Source organism: Anabrus simplex, chromosome 4 (assembly GCF_040414725.1).
Source record: "Anabrus simplex isolate iqAnaSimp1 chromosome 4, ASM4041472v1, whole genome shotgun sequence".
NCBI lineage: Eukaryota > Metazoa > Arthropoda > Insecta > Orthoptera > Tettigoniidae > Anabrus > Anabrus simplex.
The window spans coordinates 168,875,304-168,891,818 of NC_090268.1; positions in this window are offsets into that span (position 1 = coordinate 168,875,304).

Sequence of the window (16,515 nt, forward strand, 5' to 3'; positions counted from 1 at the left end):
AAGGCGATTATCTGATATTCACTGATCATACGACGCTCTCCAATATAACCTGATGTTCCCTCGTGGAGATAATGGCTACCACCTATTACTTTATCACGTACACCCACGAGCCGGAAAACTAACGACTCCTCACAAGAAACTATCTTCTCTTCAGTTCTATTCTGATCGTGTTATGATAAGAGAAGGCGAGATGAACCGCCAATTGCCTGACCAGTTCTGGGTAGACATGTATGCTAAGATAGAGACTGAAACGTTAGACTACTTAAGAACTCACCAAGGAGAATTAAGAGCTGAGAGCTACATCAGCCTTAAGGATGCGGTGGTGGTGGTGATGATTATTGTTATAAGAGGAAGTACAACTAGGCAACTATCCTCTATATAACACTAATCAGATGTGGTGGTGATTATTGTTTTAAGAGGAAGTACAACTAGGCAACCATCCTCTACATAACACTAATCAGAGGGAAAAGTGGAAGGGATCCGACACTTCGAAAAATGAAGATATCGGTCAAAGAAAGACAAGGGCCATGAAGGGCGTGAAAATGAAAGACTCCCTAGCCCTCGCAAACCTAATAGCGTCGGGGTCGGAAAAGAACAAGAGTTGACCAAGAGAGGTCGGATAGGATAGGTGAAAGTGAGGAGCCTGGCACAAGTAAGTGGAAGCAATGCCAGGACTCAGCTAAGGGCCCCGTGGTCGCCAACCCACGCTCCAAAGTTCAGAGCCCCTGGGGCTACACTAATCAGAGAGAAAAAATGGAAGGGATCCCACACTTCGACAAATGAAGCTATCGATCACAGGAATACGAGGGCCACGAAGGGCGTGAAAATGAAACACATCCTAGGCGACGAAACCTAATACCATGGGGGTATGTCCTGAGGCAGGACGAGAGTAACAATGGTGATCAGATGCGTTTCGTCATTTTACCGTCCAGTTTCGCTGGAGGACCCCTATATATGCATGAGCGATATCAAGATGCATTCTGTTACCTACGAAAATATTTATGACCAGACCGTTTCATTAAAATTACAACTAATCCAATATGGGACGAAATTCGCAACGCCGTTTACAACGGTCAGCCAGTAAACGATTGTCACGACATGTATTTCACCTGAAATTAAAATCTCTCATAGACTTATAAACCAAAGGAAAATATTTCGGCCAACATTTTGTTTTATGTACTCAGTTGAGTGGCAAAAGCGTGGCTTTCCTCACACCCATATATTGCTATGGCTCAAAGGCAAGATACGATCTGATGACAATGATAAGGTAATTAGTGCTGAATTTCCAGATCCAGACAAAGCTTTTCACACCCACGTGTATTCGTTAACGAAAGTCATAGGGAGCGCAGGAATCCTTCACAACACACATCATCCTAAATGGACAGGATTTGGAAGTGGATAATAAAAGTATAGTGCCATATTGTCCGGTTTTGTCTAGGATATTCAGAACTAACATCAATGTTGAATACTGTAGCAGTGTTAAGTCCATCAAGTACATCTATAAATACATTTAAAAAATAGGAAGTGATCAGCCAGTCTTTGGCTTGCAAGAAAAAACGATGAAGCATGGCAGTATAAGAGCGGAAGGTACGTATCCAACTCAGAAGCAGTTTGGTGAGGCCTTTCATTTCCTGTACACGAAAGGTATCCCCCTGTTGTACATTTAGATGTTCATATACAGAAATACAAAGAATTTTTCTTACTGCGGAATCGGCAGAAGACAGAGTAGAAAATCCACGAAACAAAACATTAATGGCATTCTTCAACTTATGTCAGGTTGATAATTTGGCCAGCACGCTGTTATATGAAGAACTTCCCTGTTATTAGGCGTATAACAGACGCCAGAGTACCTTTGTAAGAAATAAGAAAGGCGTACCTGTGGTAGCGTTTCCGGCCGTCAGAAAGCATCGGTCGAGTGTATGCAGTGCATCCTAACAAATCTGTATGCTTCTATTTACATACTATATTTTTGTACGCTGTGAAGGGACCACCCTCCACTGAACTCCGCACCGTCAACGGTGTACTCCACCCAATTTATTAGAGTGCCTGCAAAGCCGATGGACTACATCTGCATGACTCTCAGTGGGAAAGGACACTGAGGGAAGCGATAATTTCACATGTCCAGCAAAGATTCGCCATTTATTTGGTATATTAGTAGTCTTTTGCAGTCCCTATGATCCGCTGAACCTGTGGATATATAAGGTTAGCCTAGCAGATGATTTCTTAAGACAACTCTCTCCCTCTAACAACGATACCGGTGATAATATGATCGCCCATATGGAGAGAAGATGTTCCAAATTCTCGAAGAATACATTGAGTGGTATGAATAAAACTTGAGTACTTACACAAAGTATGTTATCATGTGTACAACTGAGGTTTTCGCCACTGAAAATCGGAAACCATGTTGCATGGTCCATCTATAGACTCGGTTATAGCTTGCTGTAGCAGTTTCTTAGCAAACGCCACCCAAATCTTCTACATGCAGCGACTGCGCGCCCAGTAGCGACAACTATGCCGTCGATGGCGATTGCGAACAGCGCGCAGTCAGTACAGATCCCTGTGGTACTCCATTTTCTTTAACGTAATATTGAGAAAGTGCATTCCATACTCGGACTCGAAAGAGCCGGATAAACATGAAGTTCCCAATAAACGTTTGCAAATATCCCTGAAATCACCACTGGTGCAGTGTGGAGAGAATCCCGTATCTCCAGGTAGTATCGTAAGGTTTCTCCAGGTCAAAAAACACAGTAACTCCTTCCGGAAAAAAACTCCTGAATGGCGATATCTAGTCTGACAAGATAATCAGTGGCATATCGATGAAAGTGGAAACCACGCTGATAGTTATACAAGAGACCTTCCTTTTCTATGGCACATACAAGACGCCGGTTAACCATACTTTCAAATAACTTACAAAGGCCATTTGTAAGGCATATTTTGGTCCATAACTAACCAGAAGTTTTGATCTTTACCAGGGTTGGGAATTGGTATCACGATTTCCTCGCGTCATTCAGATGGAAATAATCCTTCACTCTATATTCTGTTGAATAGGGTGAGAATAACCTTGAGACATCGACCACTCAAATGTTTAAGCATTTGATTGTGGATTCTGTCCGGTCCAGGAGCCGTGTCTCTGCACAGCGGTAGTGCACTTTGCAATTGCTACTCCGTGAAACTCACGTTATAGGAATGCGAAGCACTACAGGTGAAGGAGAGATGGTGTATATCTGCCTCGCGCTTAATTGGTTGAAATGCGGAGCAGTAACTCCCAGAGTTGGACGTATCTGCGAAATGTGACGCGATGGGGTCTGCAATGACTGGAGGAATCGTAACTAAATCTCCATTAATGAAAATTCCTGGGACTGTGGGCAAGTTGTGAACTCCGACAATACGGTGGAGTTTTCTCCACACTTGTGATGACAGAATATATGTCGTCATGGAAGACACACACATTTCCCACTTAAATTTCTTACTTTCCCGAATAATAAAACGGGCCTTGGCATGTAGACGCTTAAGTGTGATATGACTGGCCATCGAAGGATTCCGACGATAATGCTTAAAATCCCATCGGTGGCCACGTATAGCTTCTGCTATGTCGTCCGTCCACCATGAGTTCTGTTTCCGGCGAAGAATACCGGACGAGGAAGGAATTGTTTCCCCTGCAGCAGCTAGAATTATAGTAGTAATTTAAGAAACGCGGTCGTCAACAGACTCCAGCATATCATCGGCATCACTGCGCGTTTGGAAAATTCTAGCCAATTTGCCCCCCCGAAGTAACCAGCGCTTGGGTACTTCGGACTGTCTTTGAATTAAGAGCGTTAGAATGAACAGGAAGTGGTCACTACCACAAAGATCATCTTTTACTTGCCACAATAACAGGGGAACAGGCGTATGGCTACACATAGTGACATCCAGGTGTGAGAATCTTTCATATGCGCGGCTGAAACGTGTTTATTCCCCTGTGTTAAGCACGGAAAGATCGAAATGTTTGATCAATTTCTCGAGCGTCCTCCCACTAACACAGGACGACGAAGAACCCCAGAGTGTATTATGGACGTTCACGTCTCCCATTATGAGAAAAGGACGAAGTAACTGAGCGATCAGGTCTTGGAGTTCATGCATTCAAGAGGTGGTGGTGATTATTGTTTTAAGAGGAAGTACAACTAGGCAACCATCCTCTATATAACACTAATCAGAGGGAAAAGTGGAAGGGATCCGACACTTCGAAAAATGAAGATATCGGTCAAAGAAAGACAAGGGCCACGAAGGGCGTGAAAATGAAAGACTCCCTAGCCCTCGCAAACCTAATAGCGTCGGGGTCGGAAAAGAACAAGAGTTGACCAAGAAAGGTCGGATAGGATAGAGGAAAGTGAGGAGCCTGGCACAAGTAAGTGGAAGCAATGCCGGGACTCAGCTGAGGGCCCCGTGGTCGCCAACCCACGCTCCATAGTTCAGAGCCCCTGGAGCTTATGCATTCAAGATGGTAGTCTAGTGGAATGTACACGGTGAAGACCGTTGTCATTACTGGCAACGGAGCGCGAGCTGCAACTGCATCTAGCTGAATACGGAGTGGTCCTTCGTCCCTTGAGATATCGGGGTGAACTAGGGTACAAACGTCCCCAGTGTCTGCAACATCTACAGCTACTCTAGAACAAAGAGATATCCTCCCATAGTCCCTTTGTCCTCCCGTAGTCGTGTCGTGCCCAGGTCTCAAACGAGATTCCTGTAGACAGACTATGGAGGTCGCAGAAACGGTCATCAATTCACGCAACTCAGGTAGGCGACAGCGATAATAATTCCAGATCCACTGCAATAGTTCTATTGTGTTGACTGGTAGCGTTAAGAAACTAAGACAACTGGTTGCCCTTCTTTCGGTCAACTACCTGCCAATTTCCGCCGTCTTTGTCTTTTTCTATTTTGTCGTCGTCACCACCACGACAATGAGTGGTTCAGTCTCAATTGTTTCCTCACTGGAGGGTGATTTGGAGACTGAACACTCCATGAATGGTGATATCTCTGATTTGCAGCGGTGGTCCTCCTTTCTGGGAGAAATGTTTTCCCCAGAATGGGATCGAAGTAGAGATCGTCGAGGCCTCTCACTGTTGGCGGTCTTATTTCGGGATCCTATGAACCCCGATATATTTTGGAGAAGGCTTCTTCTCCACTTTTTAGAGGAGTGCTGTGGCTACCACTTCTCCTCCTTTATATCCTGGGCTTTGGTAGGAGAACTGGACTTTCCAGTCCTATTTAGAGAAGTCTTTCCCCCGCCCTGGTGAGGGAGGACTTTCCAGGCGAACGTTCCTGAGAAGGGCTCTTCGGACAAGAAACACCGACCCTTGCTGCTGGTGCAAAAGTGAAGGACGTTTAAGTGAAAGAGGAAGAAAGATTATTTTCTATTTTATGGATATAATTTGTAAGTAGGCCTAACCCATTCAGTATTTCCTAATCCACTGGGTTGAATTCAAGTGATGATTGCAGACCGCTGATTTGGACTATTTTCGATTTCATTGGATTGTGAACCTCAAAATTACGTTTTATGAAAATTATTTGACTCCGGTAATTAAGAAACTGTGCCAAGTCGAAATGTAAGATTTGTTAAAACTGCGTAAATGGTGTGCATGTGTTAGACATAACTTTTCGGGGCTCTCCTTAGAATTAATTGACTAGAAATATTTTGTTTCAATAACTTTTCATTTAATAATCATATTTAACTATGTAAATTCCACCGAAGACCCAAGTTTCCTTTCATTCTGATATTGCATGATATATGCTTTTGTCGCGAGTCTTGTTCTTGCTTTTCTTATGAGAACGTTGGAGGAAGTGATAAATGGTGGTGGTGGTGATTATTGTTTTAAGAGGAAGTACAACTAGGCAACCAGCCTCTATATAACACTAATCACAGGAGAAAATGTAAGGGATCCGACACTTCGAAAAATGAAGATATCGGCCAAAGGAAGATAAGGGCCACGAAGGGCGTGAAAATGAAAGACTCCCTAGGCCTCGAGTGTTCTAATACCGTCGGGGTCAGAATACAAAAAGAGTTGACCAAGAGAGGTCAGATAGGATGGATGAAAGTGAGGAGCCTGGCACAAGTAAGTGCAAGCAATGCCAGGACTCAGCTAAGGACCCCACGGTCGCCAACCCACGCTCCAAAGTTAAGAGTCCCTGGGGCCCCCTTTAGTCGCCTCTTACGACAGGCAGGGAATACCGTGGGTGTTATTCTACCGCCCTCACCCACAGGGGGTGGAAGTGATAAAGAAACAGTTCTCTACTCAATTTCTAATGAAGTATTTCAAAGATACTTGAATTGTTAAGATTATTCTAAACTCATCCTCTTTTAATTAATTAATTAATTGGTTACGTACCAAATGATGTAAACATTTTATTTTAATCTCAGTTTGATTATTTACTTCCTTGGGGACATCAGTGTGTGAAGACATATTAACTATTGTTTTAACTTAACGCAACTTAAATATTTGGTCGACCATTTCAATTCAGTCACTTTATCATTTTAATTGTCAACTGAATTGTGTTAAATTTTTAATTTAAATTAACATACTATTAATTAAAGGTTATTATTTCTTCCTGAAAGTTGTGTTCATCTTTCCAGCCAGTAGTTACTCTTAATAATTTAAATTTATCCGCCTGACCTCTGGGCCCAGTTTGTATTTCCTTCTTTCTCGCGACTTCTACTGGGACTGATTTTGGCATGTACCTTTCCATTCTCTCACTGTGATTTTGATCCTGTGTATGTCCCGTGTCGTGCAACAACTATCGCTGGGGAATACTTTGGAGATACGCGATACCGACGTCAAGGTCTTGGTGTTCCTAGAGGGGAGCAGAGGGCAGATCCTGCCCATATTGTGGAAAGATACACAAGCGTAATCCATAGGATATGCGTTCGGGTCACATCTAATAGTGCTTCGGCAGACTTTGACGGCACAGCGATACATCACAAATATTCTGGGTCCGCACGTCCTACCCCTTATGGCACAGTACCCTGGGACAGTGTTCCAACACGATAATGCACGTCCACACACAACACATGTGTCTATTGACTACCTACAACATGTTGAGTTCCTGCCATGGCCAGCAAGATCCTCTAACTCTTCCATCAATGAACACGTGTGGGATGACATTCAAGGGGATTCCGTTCCAGTACCAAGCTTCGGGATCTGGAGGGACAGCTGCAACAACTGTGGACGAACTTGCATCAGGAGAGGATCCAAAGGATGTTTGACACCATTCCTAACCTTATAAGAGCATGCTAGTGGGGGTGCGATACCCTTCCGACCTGGCGCCAATATTTCACCTGTAACTGCTAAAGGCCTTATCTCTTTCATCCCATATTGTAATCAGTTCAATAAAAATACAGGGTCTTTCAGCATATGTAGCTTTATTCACCTTCCGCAACTCCTTCTGGATGCTTAAAGTTCCAACTGCCGGCGGCTCGGAGAGAAAAATCCGAATCGTTGGAAGCAATTCAAAGAAAATTGCAAACTATGTGCGGAAAGAAACTTGAAACGTGCACCAGAATTAAATAAAGGTAAATAATAGGTAAATGAGGGTCAAACAGAAGTGTGACTTATAACAAACAGGACACAAAGGATAGTGCTGACAGACTGGGAGAGTATTATTCATGAGCTGTTGGATGGGGATACTAATCCAACATTGACAAAAATTCCAAGTATGTCCCCACAGAACATTCACTATTTATTTTCTTCAGCAGGTTTACGCTTGAAACCTTAAGGATAAGATATTTATTGCTTTATAAGAACCAAATAGCATCCAGACCTATGGTTCAGAGAACCCGGGTTTGAATTCTCGGCCTGGGATTTTAGCTCCGTTTAATTCAATTGTCTGTAGAATATTATAAAAGTGACTTAAATGTTTCTAGGAGCAACTGAGGTTGGAGTAGGGCTTTCTGAAGTTCAGCCAGAACACATTCCTCGACCTGTAGTGGAATTCGTAGTATTGGAAGAGGGAGAAGAAGGAGGTAGTCCTAAAGAAAGTGTGAACTCGCCAACTGTAGTCACCACTAAACGAAAAAGAAGTATTTTGGAAGACTACAAAAGTGACGAAACTCAGACTCTAAACGATGCAGAACTGCAGCGCTTGGTGCTGTTAAAGCAGTTAACAGCGTTGGTGGTGGTGGTGGTGATTATTATTTTAAGAGGAAGTACAACTAGGCAACTATAACACTAATCAGAGGGAAAAAATGGAAGGGATCCGACACTTCGAAAAATGAAGGTATCAGCCAAAGGAAGACAAGGGCCACGTAGGGCGTGAAAATGAAAGACTCCCTAGGCCTCCATACGTAATACCGTCCGGGTCTGAAAATAACAAGAGTTGACCAAGAGGTCGGATAGGATACATGAAAGTGAGGAGCCTGGCAAGAGTAAGTGGAAGCGATGCCAGGACTCAGCTAATGGCGCCGTGGTCGCCAACCCACACTCCAAAGTTCAGTGCCCCTGAGGCCCCTTTTAGTCGCCACTTATGACAAGCAGGGGATACCGTGGGTCTTTCCCCCATAGGGGGGATTGAAAGTGTTGGAGGATAAAGAAAAAAAGTTAAAATCGCAGAGTAAAGAATGATAGTAAAGTTTATATATAATACACGACTTTGCATTTTTAGGAAAGTGAATTTTAGTAATAAAATTAGAGGTACAGTTTTAAATATAAATTGTTTTGCATACATTTTTTACTTTTTTAGTGAATAATAAACAGAAAGACACAGGTACTTGCTGCAACTCAAACACCTAGCTTGACCATTCCACCTGATATTTTCAGGAGCTGCCATGCCATCCTTATTTCCATCTTCTAATCTCATATTGTCGCCTAATGGTGGCAGTTCAAGGTCCTCGTCTTGTAAGTACTTAGCAATATTGTGCAGCACACAGCAGCAAATGGTAAGACAGGCGTATTTTGTGCTGAAGAATTGGGAAACGTTCTTGTTTCCCCAAAACACTGTTCTATCACAACTTGTTCTTTGGTAATGCATGTTATAAGCAGTTTCTTGAGGAGTTTTTTGTTTTTTTTTGTTTTTTGCTAGTTGCTTTACGTCGCACCGACACAGATAGGTCTTATGGCGACGATGGGACAGGGAAGGGCTAGGAGTGGGAAGGAAGAGGCCATGGCCTTAATTAAGGTACAGCCCCAGCATTTGTCTGGTGTGAAAATGGGAAACCACGGAAAACCATTTTCAGGGCTGCCGACAGTGGGGTTCGAACCCACTATCTCCCAAATACTGGATACTGGCCGCACTTTAGCGACTGCAGCTATCGAGCTCGGTCTTGAGGTGTTTGTGGACTTCTAAACTGTATCTTAAGCCATGGAGCAATATCATGACCACTATCCGCTAACAGCAATTCATTTACCCTATTTAGACTTAACCTTGTCTGGGCCGCTGAATTTCACGAGACTCGTGAATCAAGCACATATTCAGGCTATGATGCACCGACACTGGAGAAAACTTCCTTGGAATGGCATGTTGCCTGTACACTAATACTTACATCACTTTTCCTGTTCATATATTCATAACTTTTAGGCTTATTAATTCTAACATGAGTGCAACAAGAGCACCTATTGCTGCTGGGTAATAGTACTTTTCGTGCCACTCTTGTTTTGCAACATGAAATTCCATCGATATTATGCTTTACCAACATCTTTTTTAAGATTTGACATTTGGTTCTGCTAATGCCCTCAATATTTAGTTGACATATTTTAATACTTGGTCCAAGTTTTCTAGATGTTTGTCCCTGCAAAGGGCTTTTGATATAGTGTTGGGTCAACTTCTTATTCAGTTTGGTATGTATTTGTCGTGTAGCCAGGAGATCTGGAAAGATTGTCTGGCAGCCAGTTAACACCACCCGGGGGACACGTGTAGGGCACTTTAAGATTAAAACCTATGGACGCGAAGGAACATCGACCCCGCCCTAACGATGGCAGACTAAGGATATCGTAAAGAATATATTCCAGGCTGGCGAGGAATGCGAAGAACTTTATAACGATTTTCAAAGTAGTGGTGACAGAGAAATAGCAGATGTACTGATACATAACCTGGATGCTGCACGCCGACAGAAGTAGATAGAAACTACTCAGAAAATCATTTCAAAGTATCCAGCCGAAAAGCATGGTCTCTGTTACGAAAATTAGGAGGAACTAGTCGTATCGTACCACAAGACAATCTCGTAACACCCAACAATATTGTTTCACACATTGTTAAAATTTCTAAAGGAATAAATCATCGTGCGACTACAACCAATATTAAACAGGAACTCAAAAAACTAAAAGCAACAGCTGGCTCTACGAGAGAATATTCACACGACATCACCCCCGAAGAGGTTGCAGCAGCAATAAAGGATATAAAACCTGGTAAATCTCCTGTCTTTTATGGCATTCTCCCCGAGTTTCTCATCAAATATGGAAAATATACGAGGACATGGCTAGCAAAATTCACCTCATTTCTAAAAACAGGAAATATACCTCAAGAGCTTAAACACGCCAAGATAATTGCTCTCCTTAAACCAGGAAAACATGCAGATCTTGTGCAAAGCTACCGTCCCATTGCATTGCTTAGTGTGATATATAAGCTCTAGGAACGAGTATTGTTTAATATGATTGGCCAAACAATACTTTCGGCGATCCCCAACAGTAAGTTTTGAGTCTTTAAAATCTGCACTGTGTAATGCTCCGGTTCTGGCTATCCCTGATTTTAACAAAAGATTGTTAAAACTGATGCCTAGGGCAAAGCAATTGCTGGAGTACTGTTACAAGGCACATATATTGGAAGAAGACCAATTGCCTACGCATCTAGTGCACAATTTTCGCAACTATCAAAAGTGACGAGATCGGTATGTATTTACATTATCGTATGAGGGTAAAGAATGCGGTGATCGTCTTTTGTCAACTGACCTTTGAAGAAGCAACATGCTGATGCCTCTTGCCCGCAATTTGATCATGTTCATTATTCTTCTGTGTGAATTTTAATTCCGGCTAAATGAGAGTTCCACATGGAACATGTTTTCTTTGAGCAACTTCTAGTCTTGAGAAATAAGGTTGTTTAAAATATGATAGATTTCTTATCCCTTTTCCAGTGGGTGAACAAACGAGTCTCGGCAAGTATAGTTTATAAATTTAGTGGATACCTGACTCAAGTAAGTGTCCCTTGCTATCAAACTGCAATGAATATTCTCCTAAAAGGTTTGCAAATGATAGCCGGCATCATGTAGTCTAAAATAAACCGGCATTACTATAAATATGGCTCCGTGAAATATCACGGGCTTATTATTAGCTTATATTTTCTGTCTTTCCAAATTGTAAAATCTATTATCGGGCTACATTTAGGTATTTGTTTCAAAGAGTATTTATTTACTCCTGTGATTTTTTTATTTATGATTTCATGCAAATTTTGCCGTATGCCTTGCGTGGCGTAATAACTTCTTATTCGTGTTTGTGTAATAATCTTCATATGGTTGTTTTACTTGTGTAACGCCTTCTTAAAATTTTAAATTTCTAAGTGGAAGAAATCTTGTTAGTTATCTTAATATAATTATCCAGAGTCTCTTAAGTAAATATAAAATATAAGTATATATAAGTAATTATATTAAACCGAAAGGGACACTGAAAACTTGAAATTTAGAGCCATTCATTAATCCACTCTCACGCATAAATGGAATGTGTAGATTTTTTAATTATATTAACTGATTGTACAAGTGTTAAGTTTTAAAGGGGACCATAGTACGCAACAATCGAAATTCCTCAATTACTTAATACTACAGCGGGTTACTTGGCTTTCTCCCACCTGTTGAGTTGGCTTAGGATTCGCAGCCGGCGGTGGCTTCCTCGTTGTCGAAGGTTGGGTGGTCCCCAACCCCCTTCGAGCTTTTAATCTTCGTGGCTTTGATCACAGGAGCAACAGCCGCCTTAGGCGCAGCGATCGTATCAGGTGTTGCTGATGCAAACGACGAACCTGGAAGACTCTGTGCTGTCTTACTGTAGTCTTGGCAGGTGCATTCATAGAATTGAACTTACGGCGCACTTCCTGGTAGGAAAGACCACCCAAGGTCTTGATCTCCTGGATATTCTCACCGGGTTATACCGGCCAGTTCCGTGCTCGGGCTGAATGAAGACCAGGCCAGTTAGTATACCTGTAAGGAGTTGTACTCTCTTCCGCGCCGTGAACTCCTCTGTCGCATGCACCACACAGACGGATTAGAGCAACGAGTTGCCATATTCCCTCTGACATTGATAGTAGCTCATAAGAAGCGGGATGTACGGCCTCACATCGCAGTGATAGTTTTTTACCTGGACTTTTTGTGGTAACAGTGACAATTTGAAGGAGACCATGAACGTACCCGTGGCAACGTCCTCGACGTTGACTTTGGGCGTAACGCTTCGGACAAGTGTCACGCCACGGTGCTTCATGTCGTCCATCAACACATTTCCAGTTGTCAAGATGAGATCATGGTGAATGATAACTCCACGAACCATATTAAAGGTTTTGTGCTCCCCCACTTTGAAGGGAATATCGCCAAAGTGGTCGCACTTGAGCAACCGACCAACTTGCACGGCAGCGCGCGTCTTTAGCAACAAACTACCGTTGCGTATTTTCTTCAGATCTGTTGGCTTCGACGGAGTGCTGGCTAAATTCTTCTATTAGCAATTATGAGATCTTTGAACAGAGATACAACGTATTTCCATCCGATCGCAACAAACTATCAACAGGTAAAGAATTTGGCGGAGGTGTGGTAGTGGCTGTCAGCAACAAATTTAAGGCCTTATAGGTTGACACAGATGTTTCAATTGAGCATGTATGTGTTAAACTTCTGAGGGAAAATCTTGATGCTCGTATTTGTATGGTATGCTTTCCGCCTAGTAATAAACTGGCTGCATAAAACGAATTTTACGAAGGTATTGAATCCAGTACTATATTAAATAGTAAACAGTTAGTAATATTAGGAGACTATAATTTACCACAGATTACTGCAGAAAACGATATAACGTGTACACCAGTACTATAACATTACACACTCCCTAAAGTGGAGATCTGATGAGATCGGAGTAATGCGATTACTGGCAGCGAAGTTAAACAGAACAAATGAACTTATATTGGGTCACAGAAGTCCAGATTGACACAATAGCAGAATACATATAATCGCGATGGCCGTGTAAAAGACCAAGAAATGGGATCTGGATTGTTTAAACAAGACAACACTAGAGAAAAAAATGACTTCTTGATCGGCAATTGCTTGTCGCATGTTTCATTAATTGACACTTCATTATACAAAAGGCTTCCTTCAGCCTCGTCTTTCAATGTTTACCTGTGTATGACTAAGGACGTCCAGTAGGGAGCATCACACACTATGTTTAAACTGAGAGGTCGTTCGTTTTGCTAGAACGATAACTTTTACTCTTTGAAGCTCATCTTCTGTGTATATGTGTGGCGGATATTAACAATGGCTGCTGCTATGTTTGGTGTGGCATTTTTATGCCTTAGATATTCATTTAACGTTTTCAAGGTTGGACCTTTCACGCTAATTGCCTCTTAATTTTGCCACTGATAATCACAGGTACGTGGTAGTTCTGTTCAATATTTAGAATTGGTGACGATTCATCAAGGTAAGTAGACTATTATAAGGTAGGCCACTCCCGCCCGTTCAGCGGAGAATTTACCCACACTGCTTTGCGCGCTGTGACGTCATGTGGCGGATAACTGAGGCCCCGGCAGACTTAGGAGTGAGTGAAAACTAGGTAACTAGTGAGTGTGTGCGTGAGGAACCAGTAAAAAGGAAGCGTTGTGAGAGAAGCTGTCATCCACGAGTAAAAATAACAGTAATTGTGCAGTTACAAATTGCAACAATTATGGCCGTAAGACGAGTGGTATAATGTAGTCTATCATCGTTTCCCTAAAGATGCAATGACACAGAGAGTTTGGTTATCGCGGTGCAACCGTGCCGATGAAATCAACGTGAACAATGCACGTATATGCTCAGCTCATTTCCTTCCGGAGGATTACGAGCGTGATTGAAAGAATGAACTGCTCGGTTTATCGCTAAATAACTAAAAGCATATGCAGTTCCATCACAGCATTTACCAGATTGGCACTTAGAAGTACGTACAGCTGAATGACGAAGATAATTGAGGACGTATTAGATAGCCAGAAAGGCGATTTATCTATTACGCATCACATATCAGAAGCTCACATCAGTGTCACCGGTCGAGGGCGACAGAATGTTAGAATGGCTGCGCGCTTGTTTTCACATCGTACAGCTAAAGCATTGAAGTATGTTCTAGGTAAGGAACGCGAGAGCATTTTCTTTGAATTAGTGAATGATGTTTTCGATGTTCTGAATTCTCGAGTTCCATTTGACCATGGTACACCTCTTCGTAGCGGATTCGGTCTCAATCTTCCGAGCCAGGAGAATACATTAAGAAGGTTCATGGACGTTTGCCGTGGCATGTGCTTTGGAAGTAGAAAAGGTTTGTTGCCCTTTCAAAAGGGATTTCTCATCTCCATCACATCACTTCTGAGACTGTATCCAGTAATTGGGAGATAGTGGGCTCGAGCCCCACTGTCGGCAGCCCTGAAGATGGTTTTCCGTGGTTTCCCATTTTCACACCAGGCAAATGCCGGGGCTGTACCTTAATTAAGGCCACGGCCGCTTCCTGTCACTTCCTAAGCCTTTCCTATCCCATCGTCGCCATAAGACCTATCTGTGTCGGTGCGACGTAAAGCAAATAGCAAAAAACCTAACATCTCGATTAAATCAAGACTGTCTAGAAAATTATTTTTCGAGAATTCGAGGTCTTGGTCCTTTTTAAAACAACCCTACAGCACTTGAGGTGAAACACAGGATTCGGCTTCTTATCTTAACAGAAAACTCAAATTACATACCCCTATCAGGAAGTACATCAGTTGCTGAAGAAAGAAAGCCCAGCGAATATTATACGTAGTTCTGACATTGAAGACATTAAAGAAGACGAAGAAGAGTACTGAGTAAAGTCCACGAGTTAGGGCAGAACTATTCTAATAATGAGGACGTTTCTCCCGATACTGTCCAGTACATGGCGGGCTACCTCGCATTTAAATGCCGAGCGATTGATAAATCCCTGGGGTCACGAACTGAAATGTGCCCGATTTCTGGGGAAATTTCTCTTTCCTTGATATCTACTATTTCTCGAGGGAGCATTTTTACTCCGACAAAAGATTGGGTGAACAGTCAAACAATTCGAAATTATATTTGATGGTTTTCATGGACATGACAGTTCGAAGTGTGACAAAGTGATTAAATCTTTGTCTTCGAAGTTTCCTCAGGTGCATGAAAATACAATTCATTTGTATAGGAGGACGAGGACATTTATTCGCATCAGGCATTTGAACAAGGAAAGGCAGGTGCAAGCAGCAAAGAAATATGCGGCAAAGAAGAATCTGATGTGGACTGCATCTCAGCCAGTAAAATAATGAGGATAGGATACCCTTCACTCTCCTGCATACAGGTATGTTCGGTTTACGACAAATTAAATTAAATTAATGCATGGTGGCCATAGAACTCGTTCAATTGTACTGTATATAGCACCGTATTAATTTTGCATGCTATGTATTTGTGTTTATTTTACACATTTTTAAAACTTGTAAATTAAGAAAGTAGTACGTTCTCGAAACCTATACAGCATGCGCTGTCTCAAGGCTATCCGCCGGTTGACGTCACGCGAGAGCGACCAATGGCAACTTCCATTGCCGGACTGCCCCCCCCCCCCCACTGACGATTCATTCCCAATTGTTACGGTGGATTGGCATACATCTTTCCGCTCCGTCGTATGATGTGTTTCGAATGAATGTGTTTGTAATCTTGTGGTGATAAAAAGAAAAGTGGTCTCTGAGGTTATGACTTGGTGCACTGCTTGCTTAAATACTACGTGATCCCTACGATGTGCCCATCGTCTCGGCGGTAGGAGGTACATCCAGGTCGTACTAGGCGCAAAATGTTATTGATGTGAATAAAGTTGTGTTCGATTCTGACCTTATATGTAATTGCACGCCGCACGCAGATACTTGGAGCACGTGAGACCTGCTGGTGATGACCGCGGGGTCATAAATTTATGGTTTGTATTTGACTACGAAATCCGAACGGCCGTTCGTGTTTATTTCCCGATACCCTCAATGTGTGCGTGTGAATGTTGAATGCATGTGAGTTCGGATGTGTGAGGGAGAAAAAAATGGTATGTCGATCGACCTGTTTTAATTGTCTTTTAAATTCTGTGCACTGTTTTGTTCTCAGCACGGAGCTGTATATTTTATTCCTATCTGGAGCTGGTGCTCAGTTTGAGTAGCTGCCATGTTGGTTGTGTATTTGTGCATGGGCGTACCTGTTGTATTCTTTGGACCTGTCTTGGCTTTGATTGGTCCATGGAGGCTGTGCTCAGTTCCATCTCCCATTCTTCTTATCTGCCCTTTTGTTCTGCGGCACGGGAGATTGTTGTGCTAACGTTTCACATTGTTAGTTGCCTGATGAAATAT